Raw genomic sequence first — 8,619 nt, 5'->3', positions numbered from 1 at the left:
GCCATCGCCGGGCCCCTGGGGTGTGTTTCCGCAGTGGACCAAGTGTCTGCATGTGTGTGGCATGTGGGTGGCAGGGGCAGGCCCGCTGCCCGGGGAGGTGGGGAGGCAGGGAAGGGTGGGGGCCGTGCTGCTTTTCTTTCCACGGCCTGTGCGATAAACAGCTGGGTGTGGTCCGGGCTGTTTGTCTGGGAGTGGTGGTCCCTGAGGAGACTTATTGTTACCCTAAGCGGACAGAGAGGCTGTGTTCTCTGGCCAGCCCCGGGGGGTGTGGCAGGGAAGGCCGAGCCCTGCCCCCTGCCCGGGATGGTCTCTGGGACCCTGCAGGGCTCCAAGGCTGACTGCAGCTGGACCTCAGCCCCTTGGTCACCAGAGCGGGAGGAGCCTGGAGCCCTGCACGGGGCTGGCCGGAGTGGCCCTCAGCTGTCCACAGTGGTCTGAGAGGTCGCTCCTCCCTCCTCTCCCCTCCCCACTCCACTTCCTGCCCTTCTGCTTGCAGCCCCGCTGGGCGGCGCTCCGGGAGGCAGGCGAGGCGAGGCGGCAGTGATGGAGAGGCTGAGGCGGAGGCTTCTGAGGGAAGCCCATCCCTTGCTGAGGCCTGAGGGCATCCAGGAGTCAGATTTCCTGCCAGTGAGGAGAGTGGCCCCACCAAGTCTTGTCAGCTTGGAGTCCCCTCTCCCCTGCCAGCTGCCGTGACGGGCAGTGAGGACCCTCCTGCCCCGGGAACTCACGTGAGGAAGCCCCAGGTGGGGCTGCCCTCCTCTCTGCTCCCTGTGGCTCTGAGCCTGGCCAGGGGAGGTGCGCTGTCTGACCCCGAGAGGGGCCTCTCGCCCTTGGGGATGACCCGGAGTAGGTTCTGAGCAGCAGGGTCCTGGGGCATGTGGAGAGAGTGGGCCCATACCTGGGAGGAGGAGGCAGCTGGTACAGCTGCCGGGGCTCAGGCTGGACACACCCTCACCTCCCCCCGCCCCCACACTGCCAAACCTCTCATCCCTGTGGTCATGGACACGCACTGCTTCCAGAAAGGGCCAGAGCCCTTGGCAGGAGACAGCCCAACTGGGATTATGCCTCGGGTTTCTATGTGCATCTGAGCAAGTCAATGAACAGTTCTCCGCCTCCGTTTCTCCATCTGTAAGATGGGTGTGATACGATGATCTCAGGTCAGCGCTTAGTGGCAAACAAGTAAACTGCAGCTCTGCCTCTGCAGCTGAGGTGACAGCTGACGGCTGTCCTGTGTCCTCTGCCTGCTGGGGCAACATCACCTCAGAGGAAGTGGGGAGCCCACTCCCTCAGGAACAGCCTGGGGTGGAGCAGACGGCAAGGTAACCAAGCCAGTGTGCCCTTGCCCATGGGTAGAGATGGAGGACCCTGAGGCACGGAAGCTTCCAGAGCTGAGCAGTCATGACATGAGGTGCAGGCCCGGTGAGTCAGGACTCCCAGGGCCTTTCTTCTCTCCTAAACCCATTGTCTGTCAACGTTTCAGCAAAGGCCAGACCGGCCAGCCAGGCGCCCTTCTCCATCCTTTCGGACCCAGGGTGAGACCAGGCCTGTGATGAACAGTGGGAGCTGAGCGTGGTGGGGCTGGTGTCTTCCATCAGCATTTCTCTTTTTCTTCCCTGTGGTCACACCCGTGTCCCCAAGGAGCTTTGGAGGTGCAGGAATCTCCCTTCCACCTTGACCGCCTGGCCACCTCTAGCTGCCTTAGTCTCTGGGGCCAGGCACCTTTTGAGCCTGTAGGGAGAGGCCTTGCCAGGAACAGTGCCCAGGGCAGGCAGGGGACATAGACCGGGAGCCGAAGGCCCCAGTGATGGGCTGGACCACTGCGGAGGGAGAGGCTCCAGGTCACGGTGGCCTCTTGCTCTGAGGGCTGTGTCACCTTCTGCATCCCTGACTACCCAGGCATGGGGTGGAGGCGTGGCATCCCTCGTGCGCCCTAGCAGCCCAGGCTGTGTGTAGGGAGCCCCCAGTGTGTGTCCCAGCTTCGGGAGAGCTGCGACGGGAGGAGGAATTCACGGGACTGCTGAAAGAAGGAAGTCTGAGGTCAGACCTTTAAATCAATCTCTTACCTAAAAGGGGGTAAAGCAGAGAGGGAGTGTGTATGTGTGTCCTACGGGGAGAAAGGACAGAGGTGGTAATTCCTAACATCCCTCTTTTACCCTCTTATCCTTAGTTTCCCTGCAGAGCCCTGGGGCAGCCTGGGGACCAGGCCAGGACTGTAATTGTGGGGTGCACACCAGGGAGGGTTCCCCTCCAGCAGGCTGAGCAGGACCTGGTGAAAGGGTAGGGCAGCCTGGGGAGCCCTGACCCTCTGGCTGCTCCCACTTCTCTCCTGGGAGCCAGCCATCCCCTTTCTCCCCAAGCCCCCTCCAAGCAGGACAGACCTGGAGCTGGTGATCTAGCACCCTCCCCCCACCAAGGCATTCAGCAGAGTTAGAGCTCACGGTTGGGGGCGGGGGCGGGGGTGGGGGGCAGACCTGCTTTCACATTCCCCGTGGCTTCTGTGTTCCCGGCAGCCCCGGGCCTCTGCCTGCTCTGCCTTCCAAGCAGCAAAGATTAACCTTCTTAATGTTGCTGTTACTCACAGTATTTATCTCACTAATAGATTTAGATTTGAATAGCGTTTTCATCTTTTCCAGCACACTTTCACATCTATTATCTTAATTTTTACCCTGATGATAGGGTAGGTATTTTTACCCCGGTTTTGTAGTCAAACTGGAGCACGTGAAGATTTGCCTAAGGTCACATAACTGGTTAATAACAGGGCGGACTGGCGAAGGAACTGGATGTGTATCAGCCATGCCCATGCAATGGGCCTCCCCATCCATGCCTTTCCTCGTGCCCCTGGCACTCCAGATGCAACCTTTCTGAGCCGCAACATTTTCTGCTTTCGTAGGGATAGACACAGCATATAAATGTCTCCCTCCCTCCCTTCATTTTGGAATACTTACCATGGGCTTTGTAGGGGAGTCCTACCTATAAGACGGGCAGCCCTGGCCGTCCTGGAGCAGACCACCCAGCTAGGCAGACGGGCACAGGACAAGGCCATCGGAGGGGACAAGATGCCACAGAGGGCAAGGCCAGAGAGAGGTGCGTGCCTAGGGCCACGGGGTCTCACTGCTCACCCCTAAGCCCCCAGGCCCCCAGCTGCTCCGTTGGGCTGCAGGTTCACGGTCCCAGCCATCCGGCCCCCAGAACCCTGCATGCCTGCCTCACAGCTCTGCCTTCCAGAGTTGGGGTGCTCTCAGCTCACCACTGGTACAAACCACCTGAGTATCAGTATGGTGGCTGGTGGCTGGGAAGGTCTCTGACCTGGCCCTTGTTCTTGATCCCTCCTCCCTCCCATGGAGGTCAGAGCATAAATGCATTTCCAGAATGTGTACTCAGACCCTGCCCCGTGCACAAAGTTCTGGGCTTCTCACGTGTGCCAAGGCCACGGGCTGGAAGTACATAAGTGTCCTCTCCGGCCTGTCCAGCTGCCCTAGCCAATCTGGGTGACCCTCTCTGAGATTCTGGGCTCTTCAAGACCGGAGCCTAGCCCAGCCTGACAGGGCCCTGGAAGGGGCTTGTGGTACAAGGGATGGGTGGCTACCATCCCGCCCAGCGATGATGAAACTGATCTCTCTGAGAAGCCAAGTCCGACTCCGCTGCGCTTTGAGATCTCTTCTCTCCCACGCCTGGGGCCTTCGTGCGCGGGCCAGGTGGTCTTGATGGGGCCAGAGGGGCCGCTTCTGCAGGAGCATGGGCCTAGGGGCCCCCAGAAGAAGGAGGAACGGCTGGGCTCAGAGCCCAGACCCACTTTGTGTGGGAAAGTGTGAGACTCTGGTTGCTTGTGTGTGTCTAGACTCTGACCGTTACGGACCCCGAGCCAGGGAGCCGGACGTTCACGCTGCCTGCCATCCTGTTGGCCCTCGAGGAGGGCTCGGGGCCTCAGTTTTCTCGCTGGAGTGTGAGTTGTGGGCAGCCAGAGCTGCTTCCCGGTTGCTGAGTGGAGGGGAGCTCAGGCTCTCCTGGCGCTTGGGGGGGCTCTAGCCAGCAGAGGGGCGGAGAGAGGGTGACTTTGCGCCGCAGCCATGGCAGCAGGACGTTTTGAACCTACTCTGCCTCCCGGAAAAGTGCCCTGGGAGAGCTTGACACAGTGCAGGCCAGCGTCAGGGCGGTCCTCCCGCAGGTGGGCCGTGTGTGCGGGAGCCTTGCCCTCAGCAGCACCCGGCCTTGAACAGGTCCCTTCCTCTCCCTGGACCTCAGTTTCCTTATTTATAAACGGGGATTTGGACTAGAAGGGTTTGGGATGTCTTCCTGCAATTAGTGTCTTTGATTTAGACGGCTCAAGGCGTCACACGGGGTGAGACGGTGCAGACCCCTCTTGGTTATGAGGCTGTGGGGCCTTCCCACCTTCCTGAGCACCTTCCCAGTGGTGGCCCCCAGCCTGACTGCCCGCGGGAGGGAGAGTCAGCTGTGAGCACAATTGTGTTAGGAGCATTCTCAGAGAGCTCTCTGCCCCGAAATATCTCCTACTACAGCCTACCCGAATTCCAGTTGTCTGTAGGAGACCCCTCTTATGTAGGCACGCAACTTGGGAGGATTCTAATGGTCACTTTAAGGGGGAGAGCAGGAAAGGAAGAGTCCCCGGGCAGGGGCATAAGGGGCATTTTCGTGACATCAAGTGCGGGGCAAGGTCCAGAGTATGACTTAGGGAACACGGCAGAGTCTCCCAGGGTGAGAGCGGGAGGGAGAAGCGGATGGCCAGCTCCTCTGGGTAGGGCCCTGCAGGGTAGCCTGGGTGCTGGAGGGGGAGCCCGCAGATCCAAGCTGCACTCTGGTGGCCCACGGAGGAGGCCAGCCTTCTCTGTCTCTCCTCTCGTTTCTTGTCTCCTGGGCCGTGCAACTGTTGGCAATCTCATCAAACAGAACCAAGGCCTAGGAGGCCAGAGCTGTTCCCACTGAAGCTCTTGGCCTCCCGCAGAGCAAAGCTCAGTTCCCCAGGCTACAGCTGCAACCCCAGAAAATAGGTGTTACCTTCGGCAACCGAACCAGGTGAGCTGGATGATGTGTGGCTCGTTAAAGAATCATCCCCAAGACCTGAAAGCACTCAAAGTGTACATTTTGAAATGTAAATTTATTTTTGGAATTATTTTTTAAAAAAAAAATCACCTTATGGGGAATTCCCTGGCGGTCCAGTGGTTAGGACTCTGCGCTTCCAATGCAGGGAGCACAGGTTCGATCCCTGGTCAGGGGACTAAGATCCCAGAAGCCTCGCAGCGTGGCAAAAACGAAAAGAAAGAAAAAGAAAGATTGCCACTTTCTCATGTCTCTGTTTTAAAGGTAATTTTTTCAGGGAGGCCTTCCCTAACCATCCCATGTAAATTAGATCTTATGTGACCTTATTTTTTTTTTTAAACACACACTTATCCGGTCTTGTTACGTGCCCGATACTGTTTTAAGGCTTTGCAGGTCTTGACTCATTCAAGTCACCACAACTGCCCTGTAAGGTATTCTTATTCGCTCTATAGTTACAGGGGACACCAAGGCACAGAGAGGTCAGGGAACTTGCCTAGGGTTGAACAGCAGGTGAGCGGCAGAGCTGGGATTCAATCCCAGGCAGTCTGGCTTAGAACCAGTGGTCTCAGCATGGTGTTCTGCTGGCCCTAATCCAAGCTTTCAGTTCGCTCCGTTCCGTCGTCCTGTAAAACGCTGAGCAACTCACCCTTGCATCCACTTCGCTTTGCATAACGGAGCGCATGCTCAGATGCATGAGGAAAGGGGAAGTTGTCCATCATCCAACTACCTCGGCACAGTAATTATGGTAGTTTTGACAGATTGTAGATCTCCAGACCGTGGGTCGGGAACTGCCCCTGCCAGTCCTGTCATCGCCTTTGTGAGGACAGAGCAGCCGGCTGTGCCCAAACACCTGGGGTGAGAGGTGTGCGAGGTGTCTCACGCCTGCCTCGTTCCTGATCGGCCTCTGCCCCTTGCCCTTGCTCACTCCCCCGCTGTCTCTCCGAGCCTCCTTATCACTGTCTGCCTGTCTCGGCCACCTCTCTTTTTCCCACCTGTGCCTCCAGACCCTCTCCAAAGCCACTGGGGTTTGAGGACATGAAACAGAAGTTTTATTTTACAATCACTAGCAGGCGGTATAAAACAAACATGAACACAGCTGGCAAAAAGCGCAGGCAGCTGGTTATCTGGGATCCTAAAAAGCAGGGTAAAGCTGAGTGATCTTTACACCGTGGATTCAGAAGCTGCTGGCATTCTGAGTTCTAGCCGATCCCTGCACTGGCTGCCCCTTGGCGGTGGTGTTGCCAACAGGTGGTTTGGGGCTTTGGGTTCCCCCCCCCCCGCCAAAGTTTCCATTACTCCTGAATGTGTTTGCTATGAAAATACAACTACAAAATGAATCCCTGCACCCACTTCCAGCCACTGCCCATAAGCCCTCTCCCCCCGCCCCCAGTACCAACCCAGGAGCCTCCAGAGCTCCTGGAGGGAGCCATCTGTTCTCTCCATTTTGCTAGTCATCTTCCCTTGGGCCTTTATCACAAGTGAGGCTCAAAGGCTCAGTTTGCTCATTCAGTCACTCACTCATTCACTGATTCATTGCTGGTCCCAGGCAGAAGTTGACAGTTATCTAACACACATCGCATGGGCAATACAAAGCAGTAGAGGGGACCCAGGAGGCAGGGTTCCTATCTCAAGGAATTTCAGAGGCCAGCTGAAGAAACAACCTGTGTGGATGAAAAGTTAACCGGCAGTGCAGGGGTTAACCGACACTTCGTTGGCAGCACTGTCTATCAGAGGCGGCTGTGATGTGTTTCAAAGGCACACATGACAAATATCAAGAACTGAGTCCATAGGCAGGAGCGGAGGAGGAAGTTAGGCTTTGTGGAAGGGTGGGTTTGCTCTGGGCCTGGAGGATGAGTAGGAGACGGACAGCTGATGTGTATGGGGAGGGCACTTCAGGCAGAGGGCCAGCATGGGGCATGGCCGGCACAACCAGAAGTACCACCTGGGTACATCATAGCACACTGTGATGAGCGGGGCAGGCGGCACGTCTGACTAACATGCCTGGGGTTGGCGGTGAGTGTGATGCTGAATGTCAAGGATGCCCACAAACTTAAAAAAAAAACAAAGCTTGGGAACCAAATCGTGGTACACAGCACACAAACCAGTGTGGGAGAAAACCACACATGGAGCCATGCTAAGACACACTCAATAAGAGGAGACTACAGATTGACGTGGCTCACAAGTGATCAGATGCGGGCTGCCATCCTGGGGCACTCCCAGGTCAGCCAGGGTCCCCTTGGTAAGTGACTCCAGGCCTCGCCTGTGCTGGACCAGCTGCAGGGCCCTTCCAGTCTCTGGTCGTGTGCAGAAGTGACTTGGCCTTGGTTTCAGAGAGGACAAGGGTGGTGGTCTAGGCTGGTCTGGGCATACGTCTCCTTTAGTAGCCCCCTGGGTCAGTCTCTCCCATAGCCTGTTGGTCCTCACAGACCCCTGACCCTCTTGGAAGCCCAGAGATGAGTGTGATCTACTTCAAACAGCGGCCTAACGCTGGGGCTTCTCTGTCCTCTATCCCACCAGAAGAAACCAGTGGGTTCCAAGAACAGTTTTCTAGCCCAGCCTGAACCCTGCCAGTCCAGTGTCAGCAGAGCACCAGTCACAAAGTGAGCACCAGTAAATATTTGCTGCTGGAATCCCCACTCCTCACACCACTGACGGCTGACAGCCTCCTAGATTCCTGCCCAGGCAGCTGCACCCTCTCCACCCTCCAAACCTTGGCAGAGGCCATAGCTGCAGCCTCCCCTCCCTTCCTCATGTGGAGCAGCCACCTCCGTTGGTGTCCTCATTGTGGGTATACTACCCACAAGCACCTGTTGCCAATTTCTCCCCACCCGGGTCTCAGGGCCCCAGCCTCCTGGGATTCCCACCTTGCTGGCTGGCCCCCACGGTGGCTCCTTGGGAAGTAGAGCTTTCCATCAAGGGTGGAAAGCTGACAGGGGGACCTAACTGGGGGAGAACTTGGAAAAAGGAGCAACGGCATTGTCTGCCCAGGAAAAGAAAGCTGTCTGAAATACAATTCACTGTGTCTGTCTCTGTGTACATACGTATGCGCATCGAAGTTTATGAGGCATCTTTGCATGAATGTGTGGATGTGTGCTCCTATATTGGCCAAATGGATTTTTCCTGCTGTCCTGTCGACTTTTGTCCATGTCAGCATGTCTCGGGGTTTGGGGTTTGGGAATCTGATCTGGGAAGGGGGGATAAGCAGCCCCGTGATCCCTCAACACCAGAGGCCCTCCCGTGGAGGCAGAGTGACGATGTAGTGTTGTTTAGGGCATTGCAACATCATATGAGAAGTGGAACCAGGTGACCACGGAGGTCCCTTTAATTCCGATGCATCTGATTCCAGGCCACTTTGCATAGCAACCCAGACATAATTAAGTGGTTGTTGATGTGTTTTGAAGGTTGTTGTTTGAGGCACATCTCCCAACCTTTCTGTGTCTCAGTTTCCTCACCTGTAAAATGAGGGTAACGATAGTACCTATAAAGGGTTGCAGTGAGCGTGGACGGGATAGCATGTAGGAAGCTCTTCGTGGGTGACACGTGGTACGTGTTCAGTCAGTGCTG

The sequence above is a fragment of the Monodon monoceros genome, unplaced genomic scaffold, assembly GCF_005190385.1.
Source record: "Monodon monoceros isolate NGI ecotype Baffin Bay Population unplaced genomic scaffold, NGI_Narwhal_1 Super_Scaffold_6, whole genome shotgun sequence".
NCBI classification, from domain to species: Eukaryota; Metazoa; Chordata; class Mammalia; order Artiodactyla; family Monodontidae; genus Monodon; species Monodon monoceros.
This window is presented reverse-complemented; position numbering follows the sequence as displayed.